Source organism: Leiobunum rupestre, chromosome 3 (genome assembly GCF_980474605.1).
Source record: "Leiobunum rupestre chromosome 3, qqLeiRupe1.1.hap1, whole genome shotgun sequence".
Taxonomy (NCBI): Eukaryota; Metazoa; Arthropoda; class Arachnida; order Opiliones; family Sclerosomatidae; genus Leiobunum; species Leiobunum rupestre.
In genome coordinates, this window is record NC_143386.1 from 25,783,939 (window position 1) to 25,799,546 (window position 15,608).

At 42.2% G+C, this 15,608-nt stretch overlaps 46 non-coding genes across 46 annotated transcripts; all 46 read left to right on the forward strand.

Moving 5' to 3' along the window:
- Positions 1 to 198: 198 nt before the first annotated feature.
- TRNAV-UAC (transfer RNA valine (anticodon UAC)) lies at positions 199 to 271 on the forward strand. Its single transcript has one exon. It is a non-coding gene; the product is annotated as a tRNA-Val (tRNA).
- Positions 272 to 381: 110 nt separating this feature from the next.
- Positions 382 to 454, forward strand: TRNAV-AAC (transfer RNA valine (anticodon AAC)). Its single transcript has one exon. It is a non-coding gene; the product is annotated as a tRNA-Val (tRNA).
- A 243-nt stretch (positions 455 to 697) lies between these two features.
- TRNAV-AAC (transfer RNA valine (anticodon AAC)) lies at positions 698 to 770 on the forward strand. Its single transcript has one exon. It is a non-coding gene; the product is annotated as a tRNA-Val (tRNA).
- Positions 771 to 1,101: 331 nt separating this feature from the next.
- Positions 1,102 to 1,174, forward strand: TRNAV-UAC (transfer RNA valine (anticodon UAC)). The gene has a single exon. It is a non-coding gene; the product is annotated as a tRNA-Val (tRNA).
- A 110-nt stretch (positions 1,175 to 1,284) lies between these two features.
- On the forward strand, positions 1,285 to 1,357 carry TRNAV-AAC (transfer RNA valine (anticodon AAC)). Its single transcript has one exon. It is a non-coding gene; the product is annotated as a tRNA-Val (tRNA).
- An 85-nt stretch (positions 1,358 to 1,442) lies between these two features.
- On the forward strand, positions 1,443 to 1,515 carry TRNAV-AAC (transfer RNA valine (anticodon AAC)). The gene has a single exon. It is a non-coding gene; the product is annotated as a tRNA-Val (tRNA).
- A 243-nt stretch (positions 1,516 to 1,758) lies between these two features.
- On the forward strand, positions 1,759 to 1,831 carry TRNAV-AAC (transfer RNA valine (anticodon AAC)). Its single transcript has one exon. It is a non-coding gene; the product is annotated as a tRNA-Val (tRNA).
- A 331-nt stretch (positions 1,832 to 2,162) lies between these two features.
- Positions 2,163 to 2,235, forward strand: TRNAV-UAC (transfer RNA valine (anticodon UAC)). The gene has a single exon. It is a non-coding gene; the product is annotated as a tRNA-Val (tRNA).
- Positions 2,236 to 2,345: 110 nt separating this feature from the next.
- On the forward strand, positions 2,346 to 2,418 carry TRNAV-AAC (transfer RNA valine (anticodon AAC)). The gene has a single exon. It is a non-coding gene; the product is annotated as a tRNA-Val (tRNA).
- Positions 2,419 to 2,661: 243 nt separating this feature from the next.
- On the forward strand, positions 2,662 to 2,734 carry TRNAV-AAC (transfer RNA valine (anticodon AAC)). Its single transcript has one exon. It is a non-coding gene; the product is annotated as a tRNA-Val (tRNA).
- Positions 2,735 to 2,977: 243 nt separating this feature from the next.
- TRNAV-AAC (transfer RNA valine (anticodon AAC)) lies at positions 2,978 to 3,050 on the forward strand. Its single transcript has one exon. It is a non-coding gene; the product is annotated as a tRNA-Val (tRNA).
- A 331-nt stretch (positions 3,051 to 3,381) lies between these two features.
- On the forward strand, positions 3,382 to 3,454 carry TRNAV-UAC (transfer RNA valine (anticodon UAC)). The gene has a single exon. It is a non-coding gene; the product is annotated as a tRNA-Val (tRNA).
- A 110-nt stretch (positions 3,455 to 3,564) lies between these two features.
- On the forward strand, positions 3,565 to 3,637 carry TRNAV-AAC (transfer RNA valine (anticodon AAC)). Its single transcript has one exon. It is a non-coding gene; the product is annotated as a tRNA-Val (tRNA).
- Positions 3,638 to 3,880: 243 nt separating this feature from the next.
- TRNAV-AAC (transfer RNA valine (anticodon AAC)) lies at positions 3,881 to 3,953 on the forward strand. The gene has a single exon. It is a non-coding gene; the product is annotated as a tRNA-Val (tRNA).
- A 331-nt stretch (positions 3,954 to 4,284) lies between these two features.
- Positions 4,285 to 4,357, forward strand: TRNAV-UAC (transfer RNA valine (anticodon UAC)). The gene has a single exon. It is a non-coding gene; the product is annotated as a tRNA-Val (tRNA).
- A 514-nt stretch (positions 4,358 to 4,871) lies between these two features.
- Positions 4,872 to 4,944, forward strand: TRNAV-UAC (transfer RNA valine (anticodon UAC)). Its single transcript has one exon. It is a non-coding gene; the product is annotated as a tRNA-Val (tRNA).
- Positions 4,945 to 5,054: 110 nt separating this feature from the next.
- Positions 5,055 to 5,127, forward strand: TRNAV-AAC (transfer RNA valine (anticodon AAC)). Its single transcript has one exon. It is a non-coding gene; the product is annotated as a tRNA-Val (tRNA).
- Positions 5,128 to 5,370: 243 nt separating this feature from the next.
- TRNAV-AAC (transfer RNA valine (anticodon AAC)) lies at positions 5,371 to 5,443 on the forward strand. Its single transcript has one exon. It is a non-coding gene; the product is annotated as a tRNA-Val (tRNA).
- A 331-nt stretch (positions 5,444 to 5,774) lies between these two features.
- On the forward strand, positions 5,775 to 5,847 carry TRNAV-UAC (transfer RNA valine (anticodon UAC)). Its single transcript has one exon. It is a non-coding gene; the product is annotated as a tRNA-Val (tRNA).
- A 514-nt stretch (positions 5,848 to 6,361) lies between these two features.
- TRNAV-UAC (transfer RNA valine (anticodon UAC)) lies at positions 6,362 to 6,434 on the forward strand. Its single transcript has one exon. It is a non-coding gene; the product is annotated as a tRNA-Val (tRNA).
- Positions 6,435 to 6,948: 514 nt separating this feature from the next.
- On the forward strand, positions 6,949 to 7,021 carry TRNAV-UAC (transfer RNA valine (anticodon UAC)). The gene has a single exon. It is a non-coding gene; the product is annotated as a tRNA-Val (tRNA).
- A 110-nt stretch (positions 7,022 to 7,131) lies between these two features.
- Positions 7,132 to 7,204, forward strand: TRNAV-AAC (transfer RNA valine (anticodon AAC)). Its single transcript has one exon. It is a non-coding gene; the product is annotated as a tRNA-Val (tRNA).
- Positions 7,205 to 7,289: 85 nt separating this feature from the next.
- Positions 7,290 to 7,362, forward strand: TRNAV-AAC (transfer RNA valine (anticodon AAC)). Its single transcript has one exon. It is a non-coding gene; the product is annotated as a tRNA-Val (tRNA).
- Positions 7,363 to 7,693: 331 nt separating this feature from the next.
- On the forward strand, positions 7,694 to 7,766 carry TRNAV-UAC (transfer RNA valine (anticodon UAC)). The gene has a single exon. It is a non-coding gene; the product is annotated as a tRNA-Val (tRNA).
- A 110-nt stretch (positions 7,767 to 7,876) lies between these two features.
- On the forward strand, positions 7,877 to 7,949 carry TRNAV-AAC (transfer RNA valine (anticodon AAC)). Its single transcript has one exon. It is a non-coding gene; the product is annotated as a tRNA-Val (tRNA).
- Positions 7,950 to 8,596: 647 nt separating this feature from the next.
- On the forward strand, positions 8,597 to 8,669 carry TRNAV-UAC (transfer RNA valine (anticodon UAC)). The gene has a single exon. It is a non-coding gene; the product is annotated as a tRNA-Val (tRNA).
- A 110-nt stretch (positions 8,670 to 8,779) lies between these two features.
- On the forward strand, positions 8,780 to 8,852 carry TRNAV-AAC (transfer RNA valine (anticodon AAC)). The gene has a single exon. It is a non-coding gene; the product is annotated as a tRNA-Val (tRNA).
- Positions 8,853 to 8,937: 85 nt separating this feature from the next.
- On the forward strand, positions 8,938 to 9,010 carry TRNAV-AAC (transfer RNA valine (anticodon AAC)). Its single transcript has one exon. It is a non-coding gene; the product is annotated as a tRNA-Val (tRNA).
- Positions 9,011 to 9,253: 243 nt separating this feature from the next.
- Positions 9,254 to 9,326, forward strand: TRNAV-AAC (transfer RNA valine (anticodon AAC)). The gene has a single exon. It is a non-coding gene; the product is annotated as a tRNA-Val (tRNA).
- Positions 9,327 to 9,657: 331 nt separating this feature from the next.
- TRNAV-UAC (transfer RNA valine (anticodon UAC)) lies at positions 9,658 to 9,730 on the forward strand. The gene has a single exon. It is a non-coding gene; the product is annotated as a tRNA-Val (tRNA).
- Positions 9,731 to 9,840: 110 nt separating this feature from the next.
- TRNAV-AAC (transfer RNA valine (anticodon AAC)) lies at positions 9,841 to 9,913 on the forward strand. The gene has a single exon. It is a non-coding gene; the product is annotated as a tRNA-Val (tRNA).
- A 243-nt stretch (positions 9,914 to 10,156) lies between these two features.
- Positions 10,157 to 10,229, forward strand: TRNAV-AAC (transfer RNA valine (anticodon AAC)). The gene has a single exon. It is a non-coding gene; the product is annotated as a tRNA-Val (tRNA).
- A 243-nt stretch (positions 10,230 to 10,472) lies between these two features.
- TRNAV-AAC (transfer RNA valine (anticodon AAC)) lies at positions 10,473 to 10,545 on the forward strand. The gene has a single exon. It is a non-coding gene; the product is annotated as a tRNA-Val (tRNA).
- A 331-nt stretch (positions 10,546 to 10,876) lies between these two features.
- On the forward strand, positions 10,877 to 10,949 carry TRNAV-UAC (transfer RNA valine (anticodon UAC)). The gene has a single exon. It is a non-coding gene; the product is annotated as a tRNA-Val (tRNA).
- Positions 10,950 to 11,059: 110 nt separating this feature from the next.
- TRNAV-AAC (transfer RNA valine (anticodon AAC)) lies at positions 11,060 to 11,132 on the forward strand. Its single transcript has one exon. It is a non-coding gene; the product is annotated as a tRNA-Val (tRNA).
- A 243-nt stretch (positions 11,133 to 11,375) lies between these two features.
- Positions 11,376 to 11,448, forward strand: TRNAV-AAC (transfer RNA valine (anticodon AAC)). The gene has a single exon. It is a non-coding gene; the product is annotated as a tRNA-Val (tRNA).
- A 331-nt stretch (positions 11,449 to 11,779) lies between these two features.
- Positions 11,780 to 11,852, forward strand: TRNAV-UAC (transfer RNA valine (anticodon UAC)). The gene has a single exon. It is a non-coding gene; the product is annotated as a tRNA-Val (tRNA).
- A 514-nt stretch (positions 11,853 to 12,366) lies between these two features.
- Positions 12,367 to 12,439, forward strand: TRNAV-UAC (transfer RNA valine (anticodon UAC)). Its single transcript has one exon. It is a non-coding gene; the product is annotated as a tRNA-Val (tRNA).
- Positions 12,440 to 12,549: 110 nt separating this feature from the next.
- On the forward strand, positions 12,550 to 12,622 carry TRNAV-AAC (transfer RNA valine (anticodon AAC)). The gene has a single exon. It is a non-coding gene; the product is annotated as a tRNA-Val (tRNA).
- A 243-nt stretch (positions 12,623 to 12,865) lies between these two features.
- On the forward strand, positions 12,866 to 12,938 carry TRNAV-AAC (transfer RNA valine (anticodon AAC)). Its single transcript has one exon. It is a non-coding gene; the product is annotated as a tRNA-Val (tRNA).
- A 331-nt stretch (positions 12,939 to 13,269) lies between these two features.
- On the forward strand, positions 13,270 to 13,342 carry TRNAV-UAC (transfer RNA valine (anticodon UAC)). The gene has a single exon. It is a non-coding gene; the product is annotated as a tRNA-Val (tRNA).
- Positions 13,343 to 13,856: 514 nt separating this feature from the next.
- On the forward strand, positions 13,857 to 13,929 carry TRNAV-UAC (transfer RNA valine (anticodon UAC)). Its single transcript has one exon. It is a non-coding gene; the product is annotated as a tRNA-Val (tRNA).
- Positions 13,930 to 14,039: 110 nt separating this feature from the next.
- On the forward strand, positions 14,040 to 14,112 carry TRNAV-AAC (transfer RNA valine (anticodon AAC)). The gene has a single exon. It is a non-coding gene; the product is annotated as a tRNA-Val (tRNA).
- A 243-nt stretch (positions 14,113 to 14,355) lies between these two features.
- On the forward strand, positions 14,356 to 14,428 carry TRNAV-AAC (transfer RNA valine (anticodon AAC)). Its single transcript has one exon. It is a non-coding gene; the product is annotated as a tRNA-Val (tRNA).
- Positions 14,429 to 14,759: 331 nt separating this feature from the next.
- TRNAV-UAC (transfer RNA valine (anticodon UAC)) lies at positions 14,760 to 14,832 on the forward strand. The gene has a single exon. It is a non-coding gene; the product is annotated as a tRNA-Val (tRNA).
- Positions 14,833 to 15,346: 514 nt separating this feature from the next.
- Positions 15,347 to 15,419, forward strand: TRNAV-UAC (transfer RNA valine (anticodon UAC)). Its single transcript has one exon. It is a non-coding gene; the product is annotated as a tRNA-Val (tRNA).
- The last annotated feature ends 189 nt before the right edge of the window (positions 15,420 to 15,608 follow it).

The following is a 15,608-nucleotide window of genomic DNA, read 5'->3' on the forward strand; positions in this document are numbered from 1 at the left end:
CTGAGTTAAATTCCCCGCCGGGGAGGCATGACCGGCTTCAGTTTTTAAAGATTGCAGAAAATATTTTGGTGGCAATGAAACGGTTTCTTCTTAATACCAAAAATATCCGTTTTAAAGAAATCCACTGGTTCAGGCCTTGGTCAAAATGCAACCCTATCACCCAGACGATTTTCGTCAGTTCATGTTACAGTCGCTAGCGTATCTATGGTGTAGTGGTTATCACGTCCGCTTTACACGCGGAAGGTCTCAGGTTCGAGCCCTGATAGATACAAAGAAGGTTGATATTTTAGCGATATGTGGACGAGTGAATTGGAGGCTCTCGGTCTCGAAAATTTGCCCATTTTTAAAACAGTTTCATCGTATTTACCATGGCTATGACGGGTATCTATGGTGTAGTGGTTATCACGTCCGCCTAACACGCGGAAGGTCCCAGGTTCGAGCCCTGGTAGATACATGATGCTCTTTTTTGACTTGTTGTTAGAACGAAACTTTCGGAGGTTTTTGGCAATTTTTTTAAATTGAAAAGTGAAATGTTTTGGGTATCTATGGTGTAGTGGATATAACGTCCGCCTAACACGCGGAAGGTCCCAGGTTCGAGCCCTGGTAGATACATAATGCTCTTTTTTGACTTGTTGTTAGAACGAAACTTTCGGAGGTTTTTGGCAATTTTTTTAAATTGAAAAGCGAAATGTTTCGGGTATCTATGGTGTAGTGGTTATCACGTCCGCCTAACACGCGGAAGGTCCCAGGTTCGAGCCCTGGTAGATACATAATGTTCTTTTTTGACTTGTTGTTAGAACGAAACTTTCGGAGGTTTTTGGCAATTTTTTTAAATTGAAAAGTGACATATTTTGGGTCCTTGGTAGTATAGTGCTGAGTATCACCGCCTGTTTTACGGAAGACCTAAGTTAAATTCCCCGCCGGGGAGGCATGACCGGCTTCAGTTTTTAAAGATTGCAGAAAATATTTTGGTGGCAATGAAACGGTTTCTTCTTAATACCAAAAATATCCGTTTTAAAGAAATCCACTGGTTCAGGCCTTGGTCAAAATGCAACCCTATCACCCAGACGATTTTCGTCAGTTCATGTTACAGTCGCTAGCGTATCTATGGTGTAGTGGTTATCACGTCCGCTTTACACGCGGAAGGTCTCAGGTTCGAGCCCTGATAGATACAAAGAAGGTTGATATTTTAGCGATATGTGGACGAGTGAATTGGAGGCTCTCGGTCTCGAAAATTTGCCCATTTTTAAAACAGTTTCATCGTATTTACCATGGCTATGACGGGTATCTATGGTGTAGTGGTTATCACGTCCGCCTAACACGCGGAAGGTCCCAGGTTCGAGCCCTGGTAGATACATAATGCTCTTTTTTGACTTGTTGTTAGAACGAAACTTTCGGAGGTTTTTGGCAATTTTTTTAAATTGAAAAGCGAAATGTTTCGGGTATCTATGGTGTAGTGGTTATCACGTCCGCCTAACACGCGGAAGGTCCCAGGTTCGAGCCCTGGTAGATACATAATGCTCTTTTTTGACTTGTTGTTAGAACGAAACTTTCGGAGGTTTTTGGCAATTTTTTTAAATTGAAAAGTGAAATGTTTTGGGTATCTATGGTGTAGTGGATATCACGTCCGCCTAACACGCGGAAGGTCCCAGGTTCGAGCCCTGGTAGATACATTATGCTCTTTTTTGACTTGTTGTTAGAACGAAACTTTCGGAGGTTTTTGGCAATTTTTTGAAATTGAAAAGCGAAATGTTTCGGGTATCTATGGTGTAGTGGTTATCACGTCCGCCTAACACGCGGAAGGTCCCAGGTTCGAGCCCTGGTAGATACATAATGTTCTTTTTTGACTTGTTGTTAGAACGAAACTTTCGGAGGTTTTTGGCAATTTTTTTAAATTGAAAAGTGACATATTTTGGGTCCTTGGTAGTATAGTGCTGAGTATCACCGCCTGTTTTAGGGAAGACCTGATTTAAATTCCCCGCCGGGGAGGCATGACCGGCTTCAGTTTTTAAAGATTGCAGAAAATATTTTGGTGGCAATGAAACGGTTTCTTCTTAATACCAAAAATATCCGTTTTAAAGAAATCCACTGGTTCAGGCCTTGGTCAAAATGCAACCCTATCACCCAGACGATTTTCGTCAGTTCATGTTACAGTCGCTAGCGTATCTATGGTGAAGTGGTTATCACGTCCGCTTTACACGCGGAAGGTCTCAGGTTCGAGCCCTGATAGATACAAAGAAGGTTGATATTTTAGCGATATGTGGACGAGTGAATTGGAGGCTCTCGGTCTCGAAAATTTGCCCATTTTTAAAACAGTTTCATCGTATTTACCATGGCTATGACGGGTATCTATGGTGTAGTGGTTATCACGTCCGCCTAACACGCGGAAGGTCCCAGGTTCGAGCCCTGGTAGATACATAATGCTCTTTTTTGACTTGTTGTTAGAACGAAACTTTCGGAGGTTTTTGGCAATTTTTTTAAATTGAAAAGTGAAATGTTTTGGGTATCTATGGTGTAGTGGATATAACGTCCGCCTAACACGCGGAAGGTCCCAGGTTCGAGCCCTGGTAGATACATAATGCTCTTTTTTGACTTGTTGTTAGAACGAAACTTTCGGAGGTTTTTGGCAATTTTTTTAAATTGAAAAGCGAAATGTTTCGGGTATCTATGGTGTAGTGGTTATCACGTCCGCCTAACACGCGGAAGGTCCCAGGTTCGAGCCCTGGTAGATACATAATGCTCTTTTTTGACTTGTTGTTAGAACGAAACTTTCGGAGGTTTTTGGCAATTTTTTTAAATTGAAAAGTGAAATGTTTTGGGTATCTATGGTGTAGTGGATATCACGTCCGCCTAACACGCGGAAGGTCCCAGGTTCGAGCCCTGGTAGATACATTATGCTCTTTTTTGACTTGTTGTTAGAACGAAACTTTCGGAGGTTTTTGGCAATTTTTTGAAATTGAAAAGCGAAATGTTTCGGGTATCTATGGTGTAGTGGTTATCACGTCCGCCTAACACGCGGAAGGTCCCAGGTTCGAGCCCTGGTAGATACATAATGTTCTTTTTTGACTTGTTGTTAGAACGAAACTTTCGGAGGTTTTTGGCAATTTTTTTAAATTGAAAAGTGACATATTTTGGGTCCTTGGTAGTATAGTGCTGAGTATCACCGCCTGTTTTAGGGAAGACCTGAGTTAAATTCCCCGCCGGGGAGGCATGACCGGCTTCAGTTTTTAAAGATTGCAGAAAATATTTTGGTGGCAATGAAACGGTTTCTTCTTAATACCAAAAATATCCGTTTTAAAGAAATCCACTGGTTCAGGCCTTGGTCAAAATGCAACCCTATCACCCAGACGATTTTCGTCAGTTCATGTTACAGTCGCTAGCGTATCTGTGGTGTAGTGGTTATCACGTCCGCTTTACACGCGGAAGGTCTCAGGTTCGAGCCCTGATAGATACAAAGAAGGTTGATATTTTAGCGATATGTGGACGAGTGAATTGGAGGCTCTCGGTCTCGAAAATTTGCCCATTTTTAAAACAGTTTCATCGTATTTACCATGGCTATGACGGGTATCTATGGTGTAGTGGTTATCACGTCCGCCTAACACGCGGAAGGTCCCAGGTTCGAGCCCTGGTAGATACATAATGCTCTTTTTTGACTTGTTGTTAGAACGAAACTTTCGGAGGTTTTTGGCAATTTTTTTAAATTGAAAAGTGAAATGTTTTGGGTATCTATGGTGTAGTGGATATAACGTCCGCCTAACACGCGGAAGGTCCCAGGTTCGAGCCCTGGTAGATACATAATGCTCTTTTTTGACTTGTTGTTAGAACGAAACTTTCGGAGGTTTTTGGCAATTTTTTTAAATTGAAAAGCGAAATGTTTCGGGTATCTATGGTGTAGTGGTTATCACGTCCGCCTAACACGCGGAAGGTCCCAGGTTCGAGCCCTGGTAGATACATAATGTTCTTTTTTGACTTGTTGTTAGAACGAAACTTTCGGCGGTTTTTGGCAATTTTTTTAAATTGAAAAGTGACATATTTTGGGTCCTTGGTAGTATAGTGCTGAGTATCACCGCCTGTTTTACGGAAGACCTAAGTTAAATTCCCCGCCGGGGAGGCATGACCGGCTTCAGTTTTTAAAGATTGCAGAAAATATTTTGGTGGCAATGAAACGGTTTCTTCTTAATACCAAAAATATCCGTTTTAAAGAAATCCACTGGTTCAGGCCTTGGTCAAAATGCAACCCTATCACCCAGACGATTTTCGTCAGTTCATGTTGCAGTCGCTAGCGTATCTATGGTGTAGTGGTTATCACGTCCGCTTTACACGCGGAAGGTCTCAGGTTCGAGCCCTGATAGATACAAAGAAGGTTGATATTTTAGCGATATGTGGACGAGTGAATTGGAGGCTCTCGGTCTCGAAAATTTGCCCATTTTTAAAACGGTTTCATCGTATTTACGATGGCTATGACGGGTATCTATGGTGTAGTGGTTATCACGTCCGCCTAACACGCGATAGGTCCCAGGTTCGAGCCCTGGTAGATACATAATGTTCTTTTTTGACTTGTTGTTAGAACGAAACTTTCGGAGGTTTTTGGCAATTTTTTTAAATTGAAAAGTGACATATTTTGGGTCCTTGGTAGTATAGTGCTGAGTATCACCGCCTGTTTTAGGGAAGACCTGAGTTAAATTCCCCGCCGGGGAGGCATGACCGGCTTCAGTTTTTAAAGATTGCAGAAAATATTTTGGTGGCAATGAAACGGTTTCTTCTTAATACCAAAAATATCCGTTTTAAAGAAATCCACTGGTTCAGGCCTTGGTCAAAATGCAACCCTATCACCCAGACGATTTTCGTCAGTTCATGTTACAGTCGCTAGCGTATCTATGGTGAAGTGGTTATCACGTCCGCTTTACACGCGGAAGGTCTCAGGTTCGAGCCCTGATAGATACAAAGAAGGTTGATATTTTAGCGATATGTGGACGAGTGAATTGGAGGCTCTCGGTCTCGAAAATTTGCCCATTTTTAAAACAGTTTCATCGTATTTACCATGGCTATGACGGGTATCTATGGTGTAGTGGTTATCACGTCCGCCTAACACGCGGAAGGTCCCAGGTTCGAGCCCTGGTAGATACATAATGCTCTTTTTTGACTTGTTGTTAGAACGAAACTTTCGGAGGTTTTTGGCAATTTTTTTAAATTGAAAAGTGAAATGTTTTGGGTATCTATGGTGTAGTGGATATAACGTCCGCCTAACACGCGGAAGGTCCCAGGTTCGAGCCCTGGTAGATACATAATGCTCTTTTTTGACTTGTTGTTAGAACGAAACTTTCGGAGGTTTTTGGCAATTTTTTTAAATTGAAAAGCGAAATGTTTCGGGTATCTATGGTGTAGTGGTTATCACGTCCGCCTAACACGCGGAAGGTCCCAGGTTCGAGCCCTGGTAGATACATAATGTTCTTTTTTGACTTGTTGTTAGAACGAAACTTTCGGAGGTTTTTGGCAATTTTTTTAAATTGAAAAGTGACATATTTTGGGTCCTTGGTAGTATAGTGCTGAGTATCACCGCCTGTTTTACGGAAGACCTAAGTTAAATTCCCCGCCGGGGAGGCATGACCGGCTTCAGTTTTTAAAGATTGCAGAAAATATTTTGGTGGCAATGAAACGGTTTCTTCTTAATACCAAAAATATCCGTTTTAAAGAAATCCACTGGTTCAGGCCTTGGTCAAAATGCAACCCTATCACCCAGACGATTTTCGTCAGTTCATGTTGCAGTCGCTAGCGTATCTATGGTGTAGTGGTTATCACGTCCGCTTTACACGCGGAAGGTCTCAGGTTCGAGCCCTGATAGATACAAAGAAGGTTGATATTTTAGCGATATGTGGACGAGTGAATTGGAGGCTCTCGGTCTCGAAAATTTGCCCATTTTTAAAACGGTTTCATCGTATTTACGATGGCTATGACGGGTATCTATGGTGTAGTGGTTATCACGTCCGCCTAACACGCGATAGGTCCCAGGTTCGAGCCCTGGTAGATACATAATGTTCTTTTTTGACTTGTTGTTAGAACGAAACTTTCGGAGGTTTTTGGCAATTTTTTTAAATTGAAAAGTGACATATTTTGGGTCCTTGGTAGTATAGTGCTGAGTATCACCGCCTGTTTTAGGGAAGACCTGAGTTAAATTCCCCGCCGGGGAGGCATGACCGGCTTCAGTTTTTAAAGATTGCAGAAAATATTTTGGTGGCAATGAAACGGTTTCTTCTTAATACCAAAAATATCCGTTTTAAAGAAATCCACTGGTTCAGGCCTTGGTCAAAATGCAACCCTATCTCCAAGACGATTTTCGTCAGTTCATGTTGCAGTCGCTAGCGTATCTATGGTGTAGTGGTTATCATGTCCGCTTTACACGCGGAAGGTCTCAGGTTCGAGCCCTGATAGATACAAAGAAGGTTGATATTTTAGCGATATGTGGACGAGTGAATTGGAGGCTCTCGGTCTCGAAAATTTGCCCATTTTTAAAACAGTTTCATCGTATTTACGATGGCTATGACGGGTATCTATGGTGTAGTGGTTATCACGTCCGCCTAACACGCGGTAGGTCCCAGGTTCGAGCCCTGGTAGATACATAATGTTCTTTTTTGACTTGTTGTTAGAACGAAACTTTCGGAGGTTTTTGGCAATTTTTTTAAATTGAAAAGTGACATATTTTGGGTCCTTGGTAGTATAGTGCTGAGTATCACCGCCTGTTTTAGGGAAGACCTGAGTTAAATTCCCCGCCGGGGAGGCATGACCGGCTTCAGTTTTTAAAGATTGCAGAAAAGATTTTGGTGGCAATGAAACGGTTTCTTCTTAATACCAAAAATATCCGTTTTAAAGAAATCCACTGGTTCAGGCCTTGGTCAAAATGCAACCCTATCTCCAAGACGATTTTCGTCAGTTCATGTTGCAGTAGCTAGCGTATCTATGGTGTAGTGGTTATCACGTCCGCTTTACACGCGGAAGGTCTCAGGTTCGAGCCCTAATAGATACAAAGAAGGTTGATATTTTAGCGATATGTGGACGAGTGAATTGGAGGCTCTCGGTCTCGAAAATTTGCCCATTTTTAAAACAGTTTCATCGTATTTACGATGGCTATGACGGGTATCTATGGTGTAGTGGTTATCACGTCCGCCTAACACGCGGAAGGTCCCAGGTTCGAGCCCTGGTAGATACATAATGTTCTTTTTTGACTTGTTGTTAGAACGAAACTTTCGGAGGTTTTTGGCAATTTTTTTAAATTGAAAAGCGAAATGTTTTGGGTATCTATGGTGTAGTGGTTATCACGTCCGCCTAACACGCGGAAGGTCCCAGGTTCGAGCCCTGGTAGATACATAATGTTATTTTTTGACTTGTTGTTAGAACGAAACTTTCGGAGGTTTTTGGCAATTTTTTTAAATTGAAAAGTGACATATTTTGGGTCCTTGGTAGTATAGTGCTGAGTATCACCGCCTGTTTTAGGGAAGACCTGAGTTAAATTCCCCGCCGGGGAGGCATGACCGGCTTCAGTTTTTAAAGATTGCAGAAAATATTTTGGTGGCAATGAAACGGTTTCTTCTTAATACCAAAAATATCCGTTTTAAAGAAATCCACTGGTTCAGGCCTTGGTCAAAATGCAACCCTATCTCCAAGACGATTTTCGTCAGTTCATGTTGCAGTCGCTAGCGTATCTATGGTGTAGTGGTTATCACGTCCGCTTTACACGCGGAAGGTCTCAGGTTCGAGCCCTAATAGATACAAAGAAGGTTGATATTGTAGCGATATGTGGACGAGTGAATTGAAGGCTCTCGGTCTCGAAAATTTGCCCATTTTTAAAACAGTTTCATCGTATTTACCATGGCTATGACGGGTATCTATGGTGTAGTGGTTATCACGTCCGCCTAACACGCGGAAGGTCCCAGGTTCGAGCCCTGGTAGATACATAATGCTCTTTTTTGACTTGTTGTTAGAACGAAACTTTCGGAGGTTTTTGGCAATTTTTTTAAATTGAAAAGTGAAATGTTTTGGGTATCTATGGTGTAGTGGATATAACGTCCGCCTAACACGCGGAAGGTCCCAGGTTCGAGCCCTGGTAGATACATAATGCTCTTTTTTGACTTGTTGTTAGAACGAAACTTTCGGAGGTTTTTGGCAATTTTTTTAAATTGAAAAGCGAAATGTTTCGGGTATCTTTGGTGTAGTGGTTATCACGTCCGCCTAACACGCGGAAGGTCCCAGGTTCGAGCCCTGGTAGATACATAATGTTCTTTTTTGACTTGTTGTTAGAACGAAACTTTCGGAGGTTTTTGGCAATTTTTTTAAATTGAAAAGTGACATATTTTGGGTCCTTGGTAGTATAGTGCTGAGTATCACCGCCTGTTTTACGGAAGACCTAAGTTAAATTCCCCGCCGGGGAGGCATGACCGGCTTCAGTTTTTAAAGATTGCAGAAAATATTTTGGTGGCAATGAAACGGTTTCTTCTTAATACCAAAAATATCCGTTTTAAAGAAATCCACTGGTTCAGGCCTTGGTCAAAATGCAACCCTATCACCCAGACGATTTTCGTCAGTTCATGTTACAGTCGCTAGCGTATCTATGGTGTAGTGGTTATCACGTCCGCTTTACACGCGGAAGGTCTCAGGTTCGAGCCCTGATAGATACAAAGAAGGTTGATATTTTAGCGATATGTGGACGAGTGAATTGGAGGCTCTCGGTCTCGAAAATTTGCCCATTTTTAAAACAGTTTCATCGTATTTACCATGGCTATGACGGGTATCTATGGTGTAGTGGTTATCACGTCCGCCTAACACGCGGAAGGTCCCAGGTTCGAGCCCTGGTAGATACATAATGCTCTTTTTTGACTTGTTGTTAGAACGAAACTTTCGGAGGTTTTTGGCAATTTTTTTAAATTGAAAAGCGAAATGTTTCGGGTATCTATGGTGTAGTGGTTATCACGTCCGCCTAACACGCGGAAGGTCCCAGGTTCGAGCCCTGGTAGATACATAATGCTCTTTTTTGACTTGTTGTTAGAACGAAACTTTCGGAGGTTTTTGGCAATTTTTTTAAAATGAAAAGTGAAATGTTTTGGGTATCTATGGTGTAGTGGATATCACGTCCGCCTAACACGCGGAAGGTCCCAGGTTCGAGCCCTGGTAGATACATTATGCTCTTTTTTGACTTGTTGTTAGAACGAAACTTTCGGAGGTTTTTGGCAATTTTTTGAAATTGAAAAGCGAAATGTTTCGGGTATCTATGGTGTAGTGGTTATCACGTCCGCCTAACACGCGGAAGGTCCCAGGTTCGAGCCCTGGTAGATACATAATGTTCTTTTTTGACTTGTTGTTAGAACGAAACTTTCGGAGGTTTTTGGCAATTTTTTTAAATTGAAAAGTGACATATTTTGGGTCCTTGGTAGTATAGTGCTGAGTATCACCGCCTGTTTTAGGGAAGACCTGATTTAAATTCCCCGCCGGGGAGGCATGACCGGCTTCAGTTTTTAAAGATTGCAGAAAATATTTTGGTGGCAATGAAACGGTTTCTTCTTAATACCAAAAATATCCGTTTTAAAGAAATCCACTGGTTCAGGCCTTGGTCAAAATGCAACCCTATCACCCAGACGATTTTCGTCAGTTCATGTTACAGTCGCTAGCGTATCTATGGTGAAGTGGTTATCACGTCCGCTTTACACGCGGAAGGTCTCAGGTTCGAGCCCTGATAGATACAAAGAAGGTTGATATTTTAGCGATATGTGGACGAGTGAATTGGAGGCTCTCGGTCTCGAAAATTTGCCCATTTTTAAAACAGTTTCATCGTATTTACCATGGCTATGACGGGTATCTATGGTGTAGTGGTTATCACGTCCGCCTAACACGCGGAAGGTCCCAGGTTCGAGCCCTGGTAGATACATAATGCTCTTTTTTGACTTGTTGTTAGAACGAAACTTTCGGAGGTTTTTGGCAATTTTTTTAAATTGAAAAGTGAAATGTTTTGGGTATCTATGGTGTAGTGGATATAACGTCCGCCTAACACGCGGAAGGTCCCAGGTTCGAGCCCTGGTAGATACATAATGCTCTTTTTTGACTTGTTGTTAGAACGAAACTTTCGGAGGTTTTTGGCAATTTTTTTAAATTGAAAAGCGAAATGTTTCGGGTATCTATGGTGTAGTGGTTATCACGTCCGCCTAACACGCGGAAGGTCCCAGGTTCGAGCCCTGGTAGATACATAATGCTCTTTTTTGACTTGTTGTTAGAACGAAACTTTCGGAGGTTTTTGGCAATTTTTTTAAATTGAAAAGTGAAATGTTTTGGGTATCTATGGTGTAGTGGATATCACGTCCGCCTAACACGCGGAAGGTCCCAGGTTCGAGCCCTGGTAGATACATTATGCTCTTTTTTGACTTGTTGTTAGAACGAAACTTTCGGAGGTTTTTGGCAATTTTTTGAAATTGAAAAGCGAAATGTTTCGGGTATCTATGGTGTAGTGGTTATCACGTCCGCCTAACACGCGGAAGGTCCCAGGTTCGAGCCCTGGTAGATACATAATGTTCTTTTTTGACTTGTTGTTAGAACGAAACTTTCGGAGGTTTTTGGCAATTTTTTTAAATTGAAAAGTGACATATTTTGGGTCCTTGGTAGTATAGTGCTGAGTATCACCGCCTGTTTTAGGGAAGACCTGAGTTAAATTCCCCGCCGGGGAGGCATGACCGGCTTCAGTTTTTAAAGATTGCAGAAAATATTTTGGTGGCAATGAAACGGTTTCTTCTTAATACCAAAAATATCCGTTTTAAAGAAATCCACTGGTTCAGGCCTTGGTCAAAATGCAACCCTATCACCCAGACGATTTTCGTCAGTTCATGTTACAGTCGCTAGCGTATCTGTGGTGTAGTGGTTATCACGTCCGCTTTACACGCGGAAGGTCTCAGGTTCGAGCCCTGATAGATACAAAGAAGGTTGATATTTTAGCGATATGTGGACGAGTGAATTGGAGGCTCTCGGTCTCGAAAATTTGCCCATTTTTAAAACAGTTTCATCGTATTTACCATGGCTATGACGGGTATCTATGGTGTAGTGGTTATCACGTCCGCCTAACACGCGGAAGGTCCCAGGTTCGAGCCCTGGTAGATACATAATGCTCTTTTTTGACTTGTTGTTAGAACGAAACTTTCGGAGGTTTTTGGCAATTTTTTTAAATTGAAAAGTGAAATGTTTTGGGTATCTATGGTGTAGTGGATATAACGTCCGCCTAACACGCGGAAGGTCCCAGGTTCGAGCCCTGGTAGATACATAATGCTCTTTTTTGACTTGTTGTTAGAACGAAACTTTCGGAGGTTTTTGGCAATTTTTTTAAATTGAAAAGCGAAATGTTTCGGGTATCTATGGTGTAGTGGTTATCACGTCCGCCTAACACGCGGAAGGTCCCAGGTTCGAGCCCTGGTAGATACATAATGTTCTTTTTTGACTTGTTGTTAGAACGAAACTTTCGGCGGTTTTTGGCAATTTTTTTAAATTGAAAAGTGACATATTTTGGGTCCTTGGTAGTATAGTGCTGAGTATCACCGCCTGTTTTACGGAAGACCTAAGTTAAATTCCCCGCCGGGGAGGCATGACCGGCTTCAGTTTTTAAAGATTGCAGAAAATATTTTGGTGGCAATGAAACGGTTTCTTCTTAATACCAAAAATATCCGTTTTAAAGAAATCCACTGGTTCAGGCCTTGGTCAAAATGCAACCCTATCACCCAGACGATTTTCGTCAGTTCATGTTGCAGTCGCTAGCGTATCTATGGTGTAGTGGTTATCACGTCCGCTTTACACGCGGAAGGTCTCAGGTTCGAGCCCTGATAGATACAAAGAAGGTTGATATTTTAGCGATATGTGGACGAGTGAATTGGAGGCTCTCGGTCTCGAAAATTTGCCCATTTTTAAAACGGTTTCATCGTATTTACGATGGCTATGACGGGTATCTATGGTGTAGTGGTTATCACGTCCGCCTAACACGCGATAGGTCCCAGGTTCGAGCCCTGGTAGATACATAATGTTCTTTTTTGACTTGTTGTTAGAACGAAACTTTCGGAGGTTTTTGGCAATTTTTTTAAATTGAAAAGTGACATATTTTGGGTCCTTGGTAGTATAGTGCTGAGTATCACCGCCTGTTTTAGGGAAGACCTGAGTTAAATTCCCCGCCGGGGAGGCATGACCGGCTTCAGTTTTTAAAGATTGCAGAAAATATTTTGGTGGCAATGAAACGGTTTCTTCTTAATACCAAAAATATCCGTTTTAAAGAAATCCACTGGTTCAGGCCTTGGTCAAAATGCAACCCTATCACCCAGACGATTTTCGTCAGTTCATGTTACAGTCGCTAGCGTATCTATGGTGAAGTGGTTATCACGTCCGCTTTACACGCGGAAGGTCTCAGGTTCGAGCCCTGATAGATACAAAGAAGGTTGATATTTTAGCGATATGTGGACGAGTGAATTGGAGGCTCTCGGTCTCGAAAATTTGCCCATTTTTAAAACAGTTTCATCGTATTTACCATGGCTATGACGGGTATCTATGGTGTAGTGGTTATCACGTCCGCCTAACACGCGGAAGGTCCCAGGTTCGAGCCCTGGTAGATACATAATGCTCTTTTTTGACTTGTTGTTAGAACGAAACTTTCGGAGGTTTTTGGCAATTTTTTTAAATTGAAAAGTGAAATGTTTTGGGTATCTATGGTGTAGTGGATATAACGTCCGCCTAACACGCGGAAGGTCCCAGGTTCGAGCCCTGGTAGATACATAATGCTCTTTTTTGACTTGTTGTTAGAACGAAACTTTCGGAGGTTTTTGGCAATTTTTTTAAATTGAAAAGCGAAATGTTTCGGGTATCTATGGTGTAGTGGTTATCACGTCCGCCTAACACGCGGAAGGTCCCAGGTTCGAGCCCTGGTAGATACATAATGTTCTTTTTTGACTTGTTGTTAGAACGAAACTTTCGGAGGTTTTTGGCAATTTTTTTAAATTGAAAAGTGACATATTTTGGGTCCTTGGTAGTATAGTGCTGAGTATCACCGCCTGTTTTACGGAAGACCTAAGTTAAATTCCCCGCCGGGGAGGCATGACCGGCTTCAGTTTTTAAAGATTGCAGAAAATATTTTGGTGGCAATGAAACGGTTTCTTCTTAATACCAAAAATATCCGTTTTAAAGAAATCCACTGGTTCAGGCCTTGGTCAAAATGCAACCCTATCACCCAGACGATTTTCGTCAGTTCATGTTGCAGTCGCTAGCGTATCTATGGTGTAGTGGTTATCACGTCCGCTTTACACGCGGAAGGTCTCAGGTTCGAGCCCTGATAGATACAAAGAAGGTTGATATTTTAGCGATATGTGGACGAGTGAATTGGAGGCTCTCGGTCTCGAAAATTTGCCCATTTTTAAAACGGTTTCATCGTATTTACGATGGCTATGACGGGTATCTATGGTGTAGTGGTTATCACGTCCGCCTAACACGCGATAGGTCCCAGGTTCGAGCCCTGGTAGATACATAATGTTCTTTTTTGACTTGTTGTTAGAACGAAACTTTCGGAGGTTTTTGGCAATTTTTTTAAATTGAAAAGTGACATATTTTGGGTCCTTGGTAGTATAGTGCTGAGTATCACCGCCTGTTTTAGGGAAGACCTGAGTTAAATTCCCCGCCGGGGAGGCATGACCGGCTTCAGTTTTTAAAGATTGCAGAAAATATTTTGGTGGCAATGAAACGGTTTCTTCTTAATACCAAAAATATCCGTTTTAAAGAAATCCACTGGTTCAGGCCTTGGTCAAAATGCAACCCTATCACCCAGACGATTTTCGTCAGTTCATGTTACAGTCGCTAGCGTATCTATGGTGAAGTGGTTATCACGTCCGCTTTACACGCGGAAGGTCTCAGGTTCGAGCCCTGATAGATACAAAGAAGGTTGATATTTTAGCGATATGTGGACGAGTGAATTGGAGGCTCTCGGTCTCGAAAATTTGCCCATTTTTAAAACAGTTTCATCGTATTTACCATGGCTATGACGGGTATCTATGGTGTAGTGGTTATCACGTCCGCCTAACACGCGGAAGGTCCCAGGTTCGAGCCCTGGTAGATACATAATGCTCTTTTTTGACTTGTTGTTAGAACGAAACTTTCGGAGGTTTTTGGCAATTTTTTTAAATTGAAAAGTGAAATGTTTTGGGTATCTATGGTGTAGTGGATATAACGTCCGCCTAACACGCGGAAGGTCCCAGGTTCGAGCCCTGGTAGATACATAATGCTCTTTTTTGACTTGTTGTTAGAACGAAACTTTCGGAGGTTTTTGGCAATTTTTTTAAATTGAAAAGCGAAATGTTTCGGGTATCTATGGTGTAGTGGTTATCACGTCCGCCTAACACGCGGAAGGTCCCAGGTTCGAGCCCTGGTAGATACATAATGTTCTTTTTTGACTTGTTGTTAGAACGAAACTTTCGGAGGTTTTTGGCAATTTTTTTAAATTGAAAAGTGACATATTTTGGGTCCTTGGTAGTATAGTGCTGAGTATCACCGCCTGTTTTACGGAAGACCTAAGTTAAATTCCCCGCCGGGGAGGCATGACCGGCTTCAGTTTTTAAAGATTGCAGAAAATATTTTGGTGGCAATGAAACGGTTTCTTCTTAATACCAAAAATATCCGTTTTAAAGAAATCCACTGGTTCAGGCCTTGGTCAAAATGCAACCCTATCACCCAGACGATTTTCGTCAGTTCATGTTGCAGTCGCTAGCGTATCTATGGTGTAGTGGTTATCACGTCCGCTTTACACGCGGAAGGTCTCAGGTTCGAGCCCTGATAGATACAAAGAAGGTTGATATTTTAGCGATATGTGGACGAGTGAATTGGAGGCTCTCGGTCTCGAAAATTTGCCCATTTTTAAAACGGTTTCATCGTATTTACGATGGCTATGACGGGTATCTATGGTGTAGTGGTTATCACGTCCGCCTAACACGCGATAGGTCCCAGGTTCGAGCCCTGGTAGATACATAATGTTCTTTTTTGACTTGTTGTTAGAACGAAACTTTCGGAGGTTTTTGGCAATTTTTTTAAATTGAAAAGTGACATATTTTGGGTCCTTGGTAGTATAGTGCTGAGTATCACCGCCTGTTTTAGGGAAGACCTGAGTTAAATTCCCCGCCGGGGAGGCATGACCGGCTTCAGTTTTTAAAGATTGCAGAAAATATTTTGGTGGCAATGAAACGGTTTCTTCTTAATACCAAAAATATCCGTTTTAAAGAAATCCACTGGTTCAGGCCTTGGTCAAAATGCAACCCTATCTCCAAGACGATTTTCGTCAGTTCATGTTGCAGTCGCTAGCGTATCTATGGTGTAGTGGTTATCATGTCCGCTTTACACGCGGAAGGTCTCAGGTTCGAGCCCTGATAGATACAAAGAAGGTTGATATTTTAGCGATATGTGGACGAGTGAATTGGAGGCTCTCGGTCTCGAAAATTTGCCCATTTTTAAAACAGTTTCATCGTATTTACGATGGCTATGACGGGTATCTATGGTGTAGTGGTTATCACGTCCGCCTAACACGCGGTAGGTCCCAGGTTCGAGCCCTGGTAGATACATAATGT